Source organism: Saccopteryx leptura, chromosome X, assembly GCF_036850995.1.
Source record: "Saccopteryx leptura isolate mSacLep1 chromosome X, mSacLep1_pri_phased_curated, whole genome shotgun sequence".
Lineage (NCBI taxonomy): Eukaryota > Metazoa > Chordata > Mammalia > Chiroptera > Emballonuridae > Saccopteryx > Saccopteryx leptura.
Window position 1 is genome coordinate 90,368,816 of NC_089516.1, and position 14,503 is coordinate 90,383,318.

General features: G+C 39.3%; 1 protein-coding gene across 1 annotated transcript in view; it reads right to left on the bottom strand.

Moving 5' to 3' along the window:
• Positions 1 to 10,864: 10,864 nt before the first annotated feature.
• LOC136386408 (protocadherin-11 X-linked-like) overlaps positions 10,865 to 14,503 on the bottom strand; it is a 109,368-nt gene continuing 105,729 nt past the window's right edge. Inside the window, exon 3 of the mRNA XM_066357838.1 lies at positions 10,865 to 14,503. This exon is cut by the window's right edge and continues 1,250 nt beyond it. The gene's annotated coding sequence lies outside the window, so the exon portion shown is untranslated.

Consider the following 14,503-nt stretch of genomic DNA (forward strand, 5'->3'; position numbering starts at 1 on the left):
TCCTTCTAGGTATGTAACTGAATCATAATATGTAAGAGAATTACATTCAATTTTGGGAGATGGGCAATGTATGACTTAAGATCTGAGATTCTTTGAGTTAAGTCACATGAATACTTTCAGAGAAAAATATACAGTAACTTGCATCATCATCTTTGCAACTAAAAGGTTTTCACAAGTGTCATCCAATAATCGATTTTTTTCTATTCCCCATGAATAAAGAATGCAGTGGAAAAATTTGCCTTGGGCTATTGCGGTGTAACTTGCTCTATAAAAAACTGTTCTTATAGAAACATTCTAAATTGAAAGACACAACTTTTTTTTTTTTTTTTACTTAGTTTAGGAAAAATCAATTTCCTTTGTATATTGTTTGGTAATAAATTTTGTAACTACTGTCAAAAATCCAGTTGGTTTGGTGTAAAATTTAAAAAAAAGTTAATAAGAAGGCCAAAAGTTTTTCCTCATTAGATAAATCTTCAATAACATTACTACCTTGACAATATCTAATGAATATCTCCCAGTAGATAGACGTGAACGTCAAAGCATTGATCTATCAAATAATAATAAATTTATTTACATTTCTTTACAACTTCAAAATATTTTAAACAAGGTATAATCCAGCATGTTTGGCTCTCAATGTTAGAAATAAGGGTTATGTACCTAATTTGTTGTATTTGTCCTTTGTCTTCCAGATGCTTAAGATCTTACTTTATTTCCCTTTATAAAAAGAAAAACTCAGTTTTTTACTGAGGGACAATCAGTTTTTTGTATAGGGAAAAATCTAGTTCCCCACTGTTGGTCAAATGAGTTTGTAAATATGATATATGTGTTTGCTCGCTTGTGGTTTGTGTTGGGTGTGGGGGACAGGCCGTGGGCAGGCAGGGTCATTGTAGCCTAGGGCAGGGGTCCCCAAACTTTTTACACAGGGGGCCAGTTCACTGTCCCTCAGACCGTTGGAGGGCCGGACTATAAAAAAAAAACTATGAACAAATTCCTATGCATACTGCACATCTTATTTTAAAGTAAAAAAACAAAACGGGAACAAATACAATATTTAAAATAAAGAACAAGTAAATTTAAATCAACAAAATGACCAATATTTCAATGGGAACTATGCTCCTCTCACTGACCACCAATGAAAGAGGTGCCCTTCCAGAAGTGCGGCGGGGGCCGGATAAATGGCCTCAGGGGCCGCATGTGGCCTGTGGGCCATAGTTTGGGGACCCCTGGCCTAGGGTTTAGTTTTAAGACCGGGCTTTTCCCCACACCCTTGACTGATTGTATGATCTGGGTGGTACACTCTCATGAGGAATCCAATTATGCCTCGGAGAAGTGACTTTGTATCAGAGACTTCCTTGTTTGTATATTGGATTAAGGGTTTTTGGTTTTCTACACTATAAAGTGGGACAGACCAGGAGCTGGCTCACACAGTTCCTGCTATCACGATTGCAGGGGCTTCCCTGATCCCTTGCCCTTCATGGGAAAAGCTAGTTTTTTGCTTTTCCCTTGTCTTCTTTTGTGGTTTGCCTGTCTTGGTGAGACACCAATAAATAGGATGGCCCACCATACTCCAACTCCGCAATTTCTTTACCGTCTGCCCGAATCCAATGGGAACCTGCATGTGAGTGGCCATGATGGCGGCTCCTGGCCTTACAACTGGCATAGTCGGCAGAATTCAGAGATTGGTATGGGGCCGCCACCCTTGATGGGTGGGATAGAGTACTGGTTGCTGCTCTGGCTTCCCAAGGCTGTCCTTTTAGGAGCCACGGGCTACATGTTTTTTACTCAAGGGGAAACCAGGAGTTCTGTGCGAGAAGCTGCCCGAGGTCAAAAGCTTCAGTATGAATTGCAAATAGAAAGGCAGAAGTGGCTGGAATTGGAGCGAGCACTGGAGAAGGAATTACGGGTTCGCGAGTTGCAGTTTACCCTGGAAGCTGAATGTTTTCACCGGCAGTTGTTGGAGAAACAACTACTGCGGATTCAGGAGATCGAGTCTCAGCTTCTGGCCAAAAGCCAGCAGCCACAGGAGCCTAAATGGTCACCAAAGGAGCAACAGCATCCATGCCGGTGGATTGGCTTTGAGTCAGTGGGAGCAGGCGCTGGCAACTCCTCTTCTGAGGATGAGAAGGCTCAGGCTGAAGCTGCCATATGCACACTGAGAGCCCGACCAGTGGTCGCCAAGAAGGTAAAAACCCAGCAACAAAGAGTCTCTCAGGGGCAGCCACAGCCTCCTGCCCAGGTAATGGAACACTGTGTGGTCCAGCCCTATACCCAGGCAGAGCTGACGGAGTTGGGGGCACAATTTAGGCAGAAACCTACTGAATCCCTGGTAGCCTGGTTACTACAATTATGGGATATAGGGGTGGATGGCATCATGCTCTCCAGAACAGAGATGGAGAAATTGGCTGCCATTACCACACACTCTTCCTTGAGGCAGCGTCTTCAGAACTGCCATGGCAACCCAGAAGACCATACCCTATTAGAATGGGTGATGGCTGCCATTCGTATGGTCTGGCAGAATGCTGGAGAATTGCCGGGGGCAATGAGTCGGGGACAGTGCTACAGTGAGTTAGTAAAGGTCCTTCGGGAACTAGGTATGAAGAATGCTGTTTTCAACCCTGGGTCTCGTGGGCCAGATGAGGAAGTGTTTACGGCAAAAATGAGGGAATTTGTCCTTGCTAGCGCCCCATCAGCCCTTTTTGGGTCACTTGTGGCTATCTTGGGCCCCTATGTGGGGCAGTCCATCAATGCAGTTACACAGATGGTAGCAGATTTGGGAGAGCTGGAGGACGCTCGGGATCATAAAGCAGTGAGGGCTGCTGCCTATGTTTCCCCCCCAACTAACAAGGGAAACGTGCCTGTAAAGGTTACCCAAATGCAGATGTGGGTAGACTTGATTGCGGCTGGAGCAGATAAGGGGAAATTGGATGGCCAGTCTAATAAAATTCTTTTGGAGCTTTGGTGGCAGCTTAAACCAGAACAGAAGTTCCAGCCACTGAGACGAAAGGCCCCAGCAGCTACCAATAAAACGTTTGGTGCGCACGCAGCTCGATTACAAGATTATATAATAGAGATGGCCAAGGGAGAGGAGAAATCCCAAGACCCATTGTACCAGTTTGAATAGGAAAAAAGCTAAGGGAGCCGTCTAACGGGGATGGGCGGGGACCGGAGGCCACATGTGGAACTGGCTATCCACTGGTCCCCTTCCAATGTACAACGGGTGTTGGCCTTGGTGGATACAGGTGCAGCATGTTCCCTTCTCTATGGGAACCCAGAGCGGTTTGCTGGGATCCCAGTGGCCATTTACGGTTATGGGAGCCAAACTATTCAAGTGAAGCCAATAACTATTCCATTGGGGATAGGGAGACTGCCTCCTAAGCCATATAAGGTATATGTATCTCCTATTCCTGAATATATTTTGGGGGTAGATGTCTTGCAAGGACTGTGGTTGGAAACTATAGCTGGGGAGTTCCGGCTGCGGATCAGGGTTGTGAAGGCAGTATTGCGGGGACATGCATCACATTCCCCTTTGCAATTACCCATCCCTCAGCATGTGACTAACACCAAGCAGTACTGCCTGCCAGGTGGTAATGAAGAAGTCACAGGGACAATCCTCGAACTAGAAAAGGTGGGGGTCATCCGGCCAACACACAGTCCTTACAACTCCCAGTATGGCCTGTGCACAAAGCAGATGGAACCTGGAGAATGACAGTAGATTACAGGGAACTTAATAAAGTTGTTCCCCCTTTGCATGCTGCTGTACCCTCAATAGCTAACATGATGGATCGGCTAAGCCATGAGTTGGGGACATACCACTTTGTGGCAGACTTGGCCAATACTTTTTTTTCTATTGATATAGCCACAGAGAGTCAAGACCAATTTGCCTTCAGTTGGGAAGGGAGACAATGGACCTTTACAGTGTTACCCCAAGGCTATTTGCATAGCCCCACCTTGTGCCATGGGCTGGTGGCTGCTGACCTGGCTAAATGGAAACAGCCAGAGGTAGTCTGCATGTACCATTATATTGATGATATTATGCTAACTAGTGATTCTCTTCCAGAATTGGAGCAAGCAGTCCCTACCGTGCTATCCCATTTGAAAGCATGTGGCTGGGCAGTCAACAAGAACAAATTACAAGGACCTGGGTTATCTGTTAAATTCTTGGGAGTTGTCTGGTCGGGTAAGACAAAAGTTATCCCTGATGCAGTTATAGATAAGAATCAAGCATACCCCGTGCCCACTACGGTAAAACAGTTACAGGAATTCTTAGGTTTGTTGGGGTATTGGCGAGCATTTATATCCTATTTGGCTCAGTTACTATGCCCCTTGTACAACCTTGTTCGAAAGGGGGTTCGCTGGGATTGGACTGAACAGGCACAAGGTTCATTTGCAGCTTCTAAGAGAGCTGTCAAGGTGGCACAGGCCTTGAATGTGTTTGATCCTGCCAGGCCCTGTGAGCTGGATGTTCATGTAACCTCGGAGGGGTTTGGATGGGGCTTGTGGCAGCGGACAGAGCGCCTACGGCAACCTATTGGATTTTGGTCCCAATTGTGGAAAGGTGCTGAAGTTCGTTACTCATTAGTAGAGAAGCAGCTGGCAGCTGTGTATGCTGCCCTCCTGGCAACTGAGAGTATTACAACCACAACACCAGTTACAGTCAAGACAACATACCCTATAGCTGGATGGGTGAGAGATTGGGCAACTAAACCACGTAGTGGTATGGCTCAAATGTCCACCCTGGCCAAGTAGGATGCCTATCTGCAACAATGCTGTGCTCTTAGCACCAGCCCATTGAGGGTAGAACTGCAGGAAGTCTTGGGTCCAGTCACCTATGCGACCTTAGAGTCAGGTGTAGCTGGGGCTCAGGAGGCAGAACCTGAAGTCAGTCCCTACCAGGAGGGGCGGGTGCCCATCCCCAAGGATGCCTGGTATACTGATGGTTCCAGCAGGAGCCAACCTGCCAAATGGATGGCTATCGCCTTCCATCCAGCCACTGAGACTATTTGGATGGACACGGGTACAGGCCAAAGCAGCCAATGGGCAGAATTAAGAGCTGTTTGGCTAGTTGCCCATAATGAACCTTCACCTTTGGTGATCTGTACTGACAGTTGGGCTGTCTATCGTGGACTGACCCTTTGGATTGCTACTTGGCACATTAATCAGTGGATGGTAATGCACCATCCACTATGGGGTCAGGCTATGTGGCAGGACTTATGGGAAATAGGACACCAGAAGCAGGTGACAGTATATCATGTCACAGGGCATGCCCCTCTAGCCCATCCTGAGAATGATGAGGCAGATATGTTGGCAAGGGTGTGATGGCTGGAGACTGCACCTGCAGGTGATATGGCACAGTGGCTCCACCGGCGCCTGCTCCATGCAGGACAGAAAACTATGTGGGCTACGGTTAAAGCTTGGAACTTGCCTGTGTCCTATGCAGAGGTACTTGCAGCCTGTGAGCAATGTGTAGTATGTTCCAAGGAGCACCCTCGGAGACCACTGGTGTCACCTGGACAGATCCAGAGGGGTCATGTTCCACTGACATGATGGCAGATAGACATCATTGGACCCTTACCAAAGTCAGAAGGGTACCAGTATGCAGTCACTTGTGTAGATACTGCCACTGGGCTGCTTGCTACTTACCCCGCTCGTAACCCTGACCAGAGGGCAGTCATACAGACTCTGGACCACCTGAGTGCTGCATATGGGCGACTGCTGGTCCTTGAAAGTGACAATGGTACCCACTTCACTGGTTCAATGGTGAGGCAATGGGCTCAAAAGCTGGGGGTCCATGTTCCCTACCACCCCAGGCTGCTGGTATCATTGAGCAGTATAATGGACTCTTAAAGCAGGGACTGCGACAGGAGGGGGGCACTGGCTCTCTTACTGGATGGACACGCCGCTTATGGACAGTATTTCAGATTTTGAATGAGCGACCTCGACGGGGAAGCCCAGCTCCAGTAGAGGCCCTCCTACATCGAACAGCTGCCCCCATTCAGTTGCAGATACACACCAAGGACATTTTACTCAAGCCAGGTTTCGGACAGCAGGGCAACGTGCTCTTGCCTGCTCCAACAACCCTTCTTAAAGGACAACGGCTTTAAATGGACTTGGCCCTGGACTGTACAGGCCGCCCATCTGAGGTGGGTGGCCTTGTTGGCACCATGGGGAAAGGTGTTAGAGGTAGACCTCCAGTTAACTCCTTGGGCAACCAGCACCTGGCCACCTAAGGTAGAAGTGTATTATCCCTTGAGTGCTTAAGGGGACAGCATTATGAAGGGCACCTTTGTAATTTCTTTATGGCCAATAATGAGTTCTCCTATTTTACTACACATAGATCCAGCAGATGCTGGTGTATTGGCCAATAAGGTTTGGTATGCCTGCTCAGGGCGGCCTCTGGTGCCAGCTACGGTGCTGTCTGCAGACAAAACTCTGGCCTGTATTCTGCCAAAGGGAAAAGATTTGCCTCTCTTGGTGCCACTGACAGCTCTCTCATTTCGTTCATAGCTTTTGATCTGTTAATCCAATTGCCGTATTTGTACTATCTCTGTTTATGCAATGTATCCCACTCCTTGCACAGTGGCCATCATGGAAGATACCTGTGGTTTAGATTATAAAGCAAGCAAAAGGGGTGGAATGTTGGTCAAATGGGTTTGTAAATATGATATATGTGTTTGCTCGCTTGTGGTTTGTGTTGGGTGTGGGGGACGGGCTGTGGGCAGGCAGGGTCGTTGTAGCCTAGGGTTTAGTTTTAAGACCGGGCTTTTCCCCACACCCTTGACTGATTGTATGATCTGGGTGGTGCACTCTCATGAGGAATCCAATTATGCCTCGGAGAAGTGACTTTGTAACAGAGACTTCCTTGTTTGTATATTGGATTAAGGGTTTTTGGTTTTCTACACTATAAAGTGGGACAGACCAGGAGCTGGCTCACACAGTTCCTGCTATCACGATTGCAGGGGCTTCCCTGATCCCTTGCCCTTCATGGGAAAAGCTAGTTTTTTGCTTTTCCCTTGTCTTCTTTTGTGGTTTGCCTGTCTTGGTGAGACACCAATAAATAGGATGGCCCACCATACTCCGACTCCGCCATTTCTTTACCGTCTGCCCGAATCCAATGGGAACCTGCATGTGAATGGCCACAATGGCGGCTCTTGGCCTTACATCCACCTTCTATACTTTTCTTTATCATGTGTCTCCTTTGATACTCACAGAGAACAATTCATTTTGGACTCATCTGGCCACCAAATGTGCAAAATTTTTTCCCAAATGAAATAATTATTTGTGACCTTAGCTGAGTGCCTGACATTTCAATTCTATTAGAGATAACAGATTCTACAGGTTAAGGGTTCAGTCATACAAGACTACCACTTCCCCAGCTTTATCACTTAGGCATGATGGATTATCAACTCTATTTTCAGTCCTTCTTTTTTCTCAAAAAATGAGGACAGGGCTGAGAAGTCCAATCTTCTACTCATGGCCTGTTTTTTCCTGATAACTAATCTTTATCCTGGAGCTATCCAAGACCCAACACAGAGTCACTTAATTAGAACAAAATATATTTTTATCACCCAGGGAATTAGAAGCATTTTAGGAGCCTCGTGTTAAGAACTAAGTCATAGACCAAGTATTAGAACAAAAGATGTTCCTAGCGTATTTATCTTTTAAAAAATTGTAAGCATTTTAGGACCACTCTTTCAGAAACTAGGATTGGAGACATATAACATATTTACTTATTATTTTTAATAATAATATAGCCAAATTGCCCTTTTAGGGGCTGAAAAAAATGAAATATGAAGGTATTAATATTTTTTATAAGTGGAAACTTGAGAGAGAGCATTTCCTGAATTATTCCATGGACTTCAAGTTCAGAAGAGATACATTGTGGAGATGCCCTTAGCCTGACTACACCAAATGTTTGAAAAATTGTGATTATCTGATTTAGTGATGAAGAGTGAAACCAAAACATAATGTGATATGATGCTAAATAGTAACTATATAGGTTTAGTAATGTACTATCATGTGCACCTGATAAAATGTGATGAAATAAGCACTTTATGTTTGTGGTGTCCCACCCCACAGTTAAAACTACAGTCTAATCAAGAGGAAAAAAATCAGAAAAATTCCATTTGAGGGACATTCTACAAAATATTTCACCAAAATTCCTCAAAACTGTCAAAGTCATCATTAACCAGAAGAGTCTGATGAGTGGATAAAAATTTGTAGTGAGTGCACACGTGCGTGCACGCGCATGCACTCACACACATACACACACTAGAATATTATGCAGCCATAATAAAGAACAAAATCTTACCATTTATGACAGAATGGATGGACCTAAAAGAAATTATGCTAAGTGAGGTAAGCCAGAAAAAGACAAATACTGTACAATTTCACTTATATATGTAATTTAAAGAACAAAATAAACAAAGAAAATAGAAACAGACTTATAGATACAGAGAACATATTGATGATTGCCAGAAGGGAGAGGGGTGTTGGGGAACTAAATGATAAAGGTGAAAGAATTGAGAATTGCAGATTTTAGTTACAAAATAGTCATTGGGATGTAAAAAAGAGTATAAAGAATATAGTCAATAATATTGTCCCCTGACCAGGTGGTGAAACAATGGATAGAAGGTTGGACGGGGACACAGAGCAACCAGGTTCAAAACTCCGAGGTCACCAGCTTGAGTGCAGGTTCATCTGGCTTGAGAGTGAGATCACTGACAGGACCCCATGGTTGCTGGCTGAGCCCAAAGGTCACTGGCTTGAACCCAAGGTTGCTGGCTTGAGCAAAGGGTCACTCAGTCTGCTGTAGCTCACCAGTCAATGCACATATGAGAAAGCAGCCAATGAACATCTAAGGAGCCGCAATGAAGAATTGATGCTTCTTATCTCTCTTCCTTCCTGTCTGTTTGTCCCTATCTGTCCCTCTCTCTGTTTCTGTCTCTGTCACACACAAAGACACAAAAAATAATAATAATCTTGCCAATAATATATAATATGCCAATAATAATATAGTTAATAACAATGTATAGTGTCAGGTGGGTACTGAAAATATCAGGGAAAACATATTATAAAGTAAATGATTATCTAACCAGTATACTTTACACCTAAAACTAATACAGACTAGCCTGGCCAGTGGTGGTGTAGTGGATAGAAAGTAGTAAATAAGGGTTCTTGGTTCTTTTTCTCCACAGCCTCTCCAACATTTGTTATTACTTGTCTTATTGATAATAGCCAATCTAACAGGTATGAACTGATATCTCATTGTAGTTTTAATTTGCATTTCTCCAATAGCTAGTAAAAATGAAAAAAAATGTTTATAAAGAAAATGTAGTATGAGTAGATACTTGAATTACTTAAGTTGCTAACAGAATTATAATTTTCTTAATTGTTGTCTTTTGTTTCTATTTTTTCAATTAATTCTAGGATACTTTGAGAGACAAGGTAGGCAGAAATCCTGTGCATGGGTTAAACATCATCAGTTTTTATGCAGCTATAGATTTTCAGATACTTGAAATAATGGAGTTTATAACCCAAAATATAGAAGATAAATTCTGAATCTACTGCCTTGCTTCAAAGGTATTTTATATTGTTTTGTTTTGTATTGTTTTGTTTGAAGCAATATTTATTATACCATTAATAACTTATTTTATAAATCAGTTTGACTACTTTTGGCATTAAAATCAGCAATTTCAGTTATGTTTTTAATCAAGCTAAATATTAACTTACTAATTTTTGTACTTATTAAAATATTAGAGATTTTCAACATTCTTTTACAGTGCAGCAATTATTCTCTATTCACAGACTACATATTCATCTATTCATTTTTTCAGGTTTTAAATGTTCTTGCCCAGTTTATTATGATAATATCTATATACAATCCAGTGATTTCTAATCTGTGTATTATTCATTGCAGTTTGAGTTTTTTTAACACACACCTGGAATCAGGATGAGAAATAATACAAATAACTTATGAATACATTATACTTATTTTAAAACTGCAATCTTTTTTTTTTTTTTTTGCCAGGGATTACATTTTTGCATGATTTAAATTTTGTTATTTTTCTTCATCATCTAATCCTTGGTATTAATGAGTAACTAATCAATACTATAATAATTTAAAAATAAATAAGAATAGAAAGAAGACAAAATGCACCAGATTATGTGCTCTATAAATCTTAACCAAGTGTCAGGATGAATAAAAATGCTAAATGAGGTTGACTATTAACTAATCCTGTGCAGTTTGAAAGGTTTCAATATACTGAGATTTTCTTCAATTAGCCAGAGTAAAAGTGAAGCCAAGAGTGAAATTATTTTGTCCCACCAATATTATGAACATTCTCAGAAAATTATTTCACTTGGATCTTAAAAGATTTTATAAAGAAATCCTTGAGTGTCTTTTACATCAAATGAGGCAATAAGATTATTCTTAGGGGTTGGGGCAAAAGTAGGTTTACAATCGAGATTATGGAGAACACAGAGTTTATTCTTGTATTATTATTCACTAATTATTGTATTATTTTCTATATGAACAACTGTAACCTTCACTTGCCCTCTCCTGTAAATAAATACAGGTATCTGTTTAGTCTTGAAAGGTGCAATATAAGTGTTCTGAAACACTACGATATTGTTAACCAACTTTGAAAAGTGAGAGAAATTATGTTCATTTGAAGAATTATATTGAAGGGCTTCACAGAGTAAACAGAAGAGGAAGCTAACTCACAAAAGTCTACCACCAGCGAAGTGCATTTTACTCTATATGAATTTAAAAACTAATTTAAAATTACATAAAACCTTTGACTTTTGAATTAACAAACACACAATAAAATGCACTTTTGTTTTTTATGACTTTATTAATACCGATATTAATGAATATAAGAAAACATGCACTATAGAACCTGAAATAGAACAATTAATACACATTTACCACTGGACTACATACTGCCATCCTGGGCCATACAATATCCAACCTTCTCACTTCCAAAGCATGACTAGAACTGCTTTGGGATACTGTTCACTTTCAGATGCTGTATGATGTCACAGAAGAGGAATCTTCTCAAAATACAAACATAAATCTATATTTCATAAACTTCCAAGTATTTTAAGCAAAGATAGCATAAATTTTACATATTTTATTTCTAAAAATACCACATACAATCACTAAACAATTGCCTTCATTTTTTTTTATTTGTGCACACACAATTTTCTGAGTAGCCTTTCCATTACTATGTCTGCTATTGTCAGCTTCCACTGCTTTCAAAAATCACATTTACTGAAAGCACATGGATTGTTAGTGTAAAAAAGCTACTATGAATAAATATTTAAGGCCTCTGCATAAAATTGCTCTGGTGTGGTAATTGGCACATAACGTGAAATGCTTTTGTTCAAATACAGTTCAGCTTCTCTTGCTCCCATATTTTTCCAGGGCAATGGTGCCAATTGTTAACAGCCAAAATAGTGTTCAGTAGTTGTCATAAAAACTTTTTCTAACCATAACTATAAATTTGGTTTGAAACAAATATAAAAGAAAAAAGACAAGAAATGGTAACCATACTGGAAAATATAAATCTGAAGAGTGTAAAAAGAAAAAAAAAAAGCTTTAACAAGGAGATGTTTATAAATATATATGAGAAAGTATATGCACATTTAGTCTTAATGGAAACAACAAAAATGTTGAAATATGGTTGTGAGTCAAATTTACTTAATTTTTCTGTGAATGAAAAGGATTTTTTTTTGTCTGTATGTGACATGATACAGTATAAATACTGCATGTTTTGTGATTTTGTTTAGTCCATCATAATGAAAGTGTGTGACAAATATTAGTTTGGGAAGGCAGAGGCTCTTCATAACTGTCACCAGTACACAATAGCACTAATCATTTAACAACCATTTTTTTCTAAACAAATTTACATCACCAGGAACAAAATGTTAAATAACTAACTGAGACTACACAAAATGTACTCTCTAAATTTATTACATTGTTTGTATCATATGTAAGTTTGTTTTTAATACACCCACACAGTATTACCTAAAACTTGAAGATAAAGTTCAAGGAAAAATGTGTATGCACTTATCATATAAGATACACAGTGTTTGAATACACACTCATAAATGTGATATATCAACTTTCTACCTAATAAATTATTAATCACATGTAACTGAACATGGCCACAAAAATTGAGTAACCAGTCTCACTGAACGTATTGTCAAACTTGTCATTCAACTTAAAGTTTTAATTTCAAACTAAATAAAATCGTTGTTTTTTTCAAGTGAATTATTTTGGATTGATGGTAAAACAAGACTTTTCTTAAGTCTGGGACTAAATATTTTGCACAGCAGAAGAACCACCTGTGAGATTTGTCAAGCTATTGCTCTGTCCATCCATTTGAAGAAAGAATTTGCATTGCGATGAGAAAGATCTCATCAGATTTGAAGCCTTGGAAGTTACAGGTTGCCAAGGCCAGTTCTAACGGAAGCTTTAAAAGAGAATGCATAGGGGAGAATAACTGGGCTCACACCCCTTGCCTCTTTGGCTACTTCTAGCCTGCTTCCATTCAAAGCCTCTCTGGTACAAACCCAGAAGAGGATGCCCAGTCTTTTAATATTCTGAACACAATCTAAGTCTGACTATATAATCAGAGTTAGAAAGGGCAATAAAAGCATATCTGTTCATTCCTATATCTCTAGGAAAGGTATCACAACTTCACCAATTAATACGTATAAGGACTTAAGAGCCACATTTACAACTCAATAAAGTACACTATCAGGAGAAAAAAATTCCCAAATATCTAACTTTGTTTTCTATTCTAAATTTTATTAACATAGTAACCAATCATATTTTTTAAATATTTTTTGTTTCTTTTTTATCTTTTTTTGTTAATTTTTTGAGTGTAGATCATAAAATCTAAAATGTAGAAACAGTAAAAATAACTAAAACAGAAGAAAAAAATTCTCACACATTATCTTCACAAGTTTTCACTGAGAAAACAGTCTAAAATCTACTGGAAGCTCTGATTTTGTCATTCTGGGTTTTTTTAATCTTCCCCAGGTTTAAAAATTTTCATTATTAACAATATGAACAATAATATCAACACATATACACGGTCATATGTCAATAAACTTTTAAACATCATCAGTCCTTCAGTATTCACATGCCCCTGGAATACCAGGATGCTTCAAATCCCTTTTGATATTAACAAACACAAAAGAAAAATATTAATACTAATGAATTTGAAATCTCACTAATTAAACTCTTATAGTTAAAAATTAAAAAGGTTTTCTACACACTAAATTAAACATGATTTAAAGAGTTTCACAAAATGAACAATAATATATTCTCAAAATGCTACGTGATCTGCTGGGCACAAAAGAAACTTACTTGACATTCACTGGAAACCTTCACCAATGAAATTATACATTTACCACAGTTTTTATTACAACATTTACACACAGTTTAATCATAAATTACATATCTTCAAGTTACACATTATAAAGTCTACATCTAATTTAATTAACAAGGAATATTCACTTCTCCCACCCCCAATTAATACATCAATGGTTTCCTGGTTTAGTGTAATACTGAAACAAGACATTTTCTTGGTTTTGTTATGGAGGAAAATTATGTTGTTGCTGTTTCTGTGAATTGGTGAAATGTGCACATAGAAGATGATGGCCAGTTAGAAAGACAAAAAAAGAAATAAAGACAGACAGCAAAAGGAAACTAATGTTCCCTAGGAATACTACTGTATTCATGTCTTAGAACATATTTTGTTTTCATATATGAGATTTTTTTGTCTGTGTATCTGTTATAGGGATATTTTTTATCTACCCCAAGAAGCAGTCATAAATATCATTTTTCACTCTGCACATGTCCTTAAAATTCTACGCTGTAACACTTTTGATGCAGATTTATAATTACATCTCTTGAAAAGTTTTTTCCTGACTCTCACCTTATTATAAGTGGTTTTCTTCAGTAAATTGAGCTAGAATGACAAAAATCCCTTAGTCATATAGGTTTATTATGTGGTTTTATCTACAGTTACATTAATTTGTTAATTCTTTTTATTGAACATCTTTTGGTATCAACCAATTCATCTATCATGCCAACATTAAATCTTCCTGATGCTTTTTAGAAAATCGCATTTTCTAGTCATAGCTGTAAATGAATCACACATTAAATGCATCCACTTTCTTTGTGATTTTCTAGGCTGTTATATACAAATTCAAGAAGATAAAGACCCATTTAATAATAGAATATAGGCTTAAAATGACAGATACAGCATAACTTCTGATGCACTTCACTCTAAATTACAAAGACATATTTTTATAGAAAGATGCCCTTTTTAGCAAATACTTGCTTAATTTGGGCACAGTTATTGCACTTTAGTGTCTCGAACTCTACTAAAGAGTAGAGAATAGGTTATATACATAATCTGTACAGTTTATATAAATATTTTTTACTGAAAACATATACAAATTATAACAATATATTCTTCAAATAAAG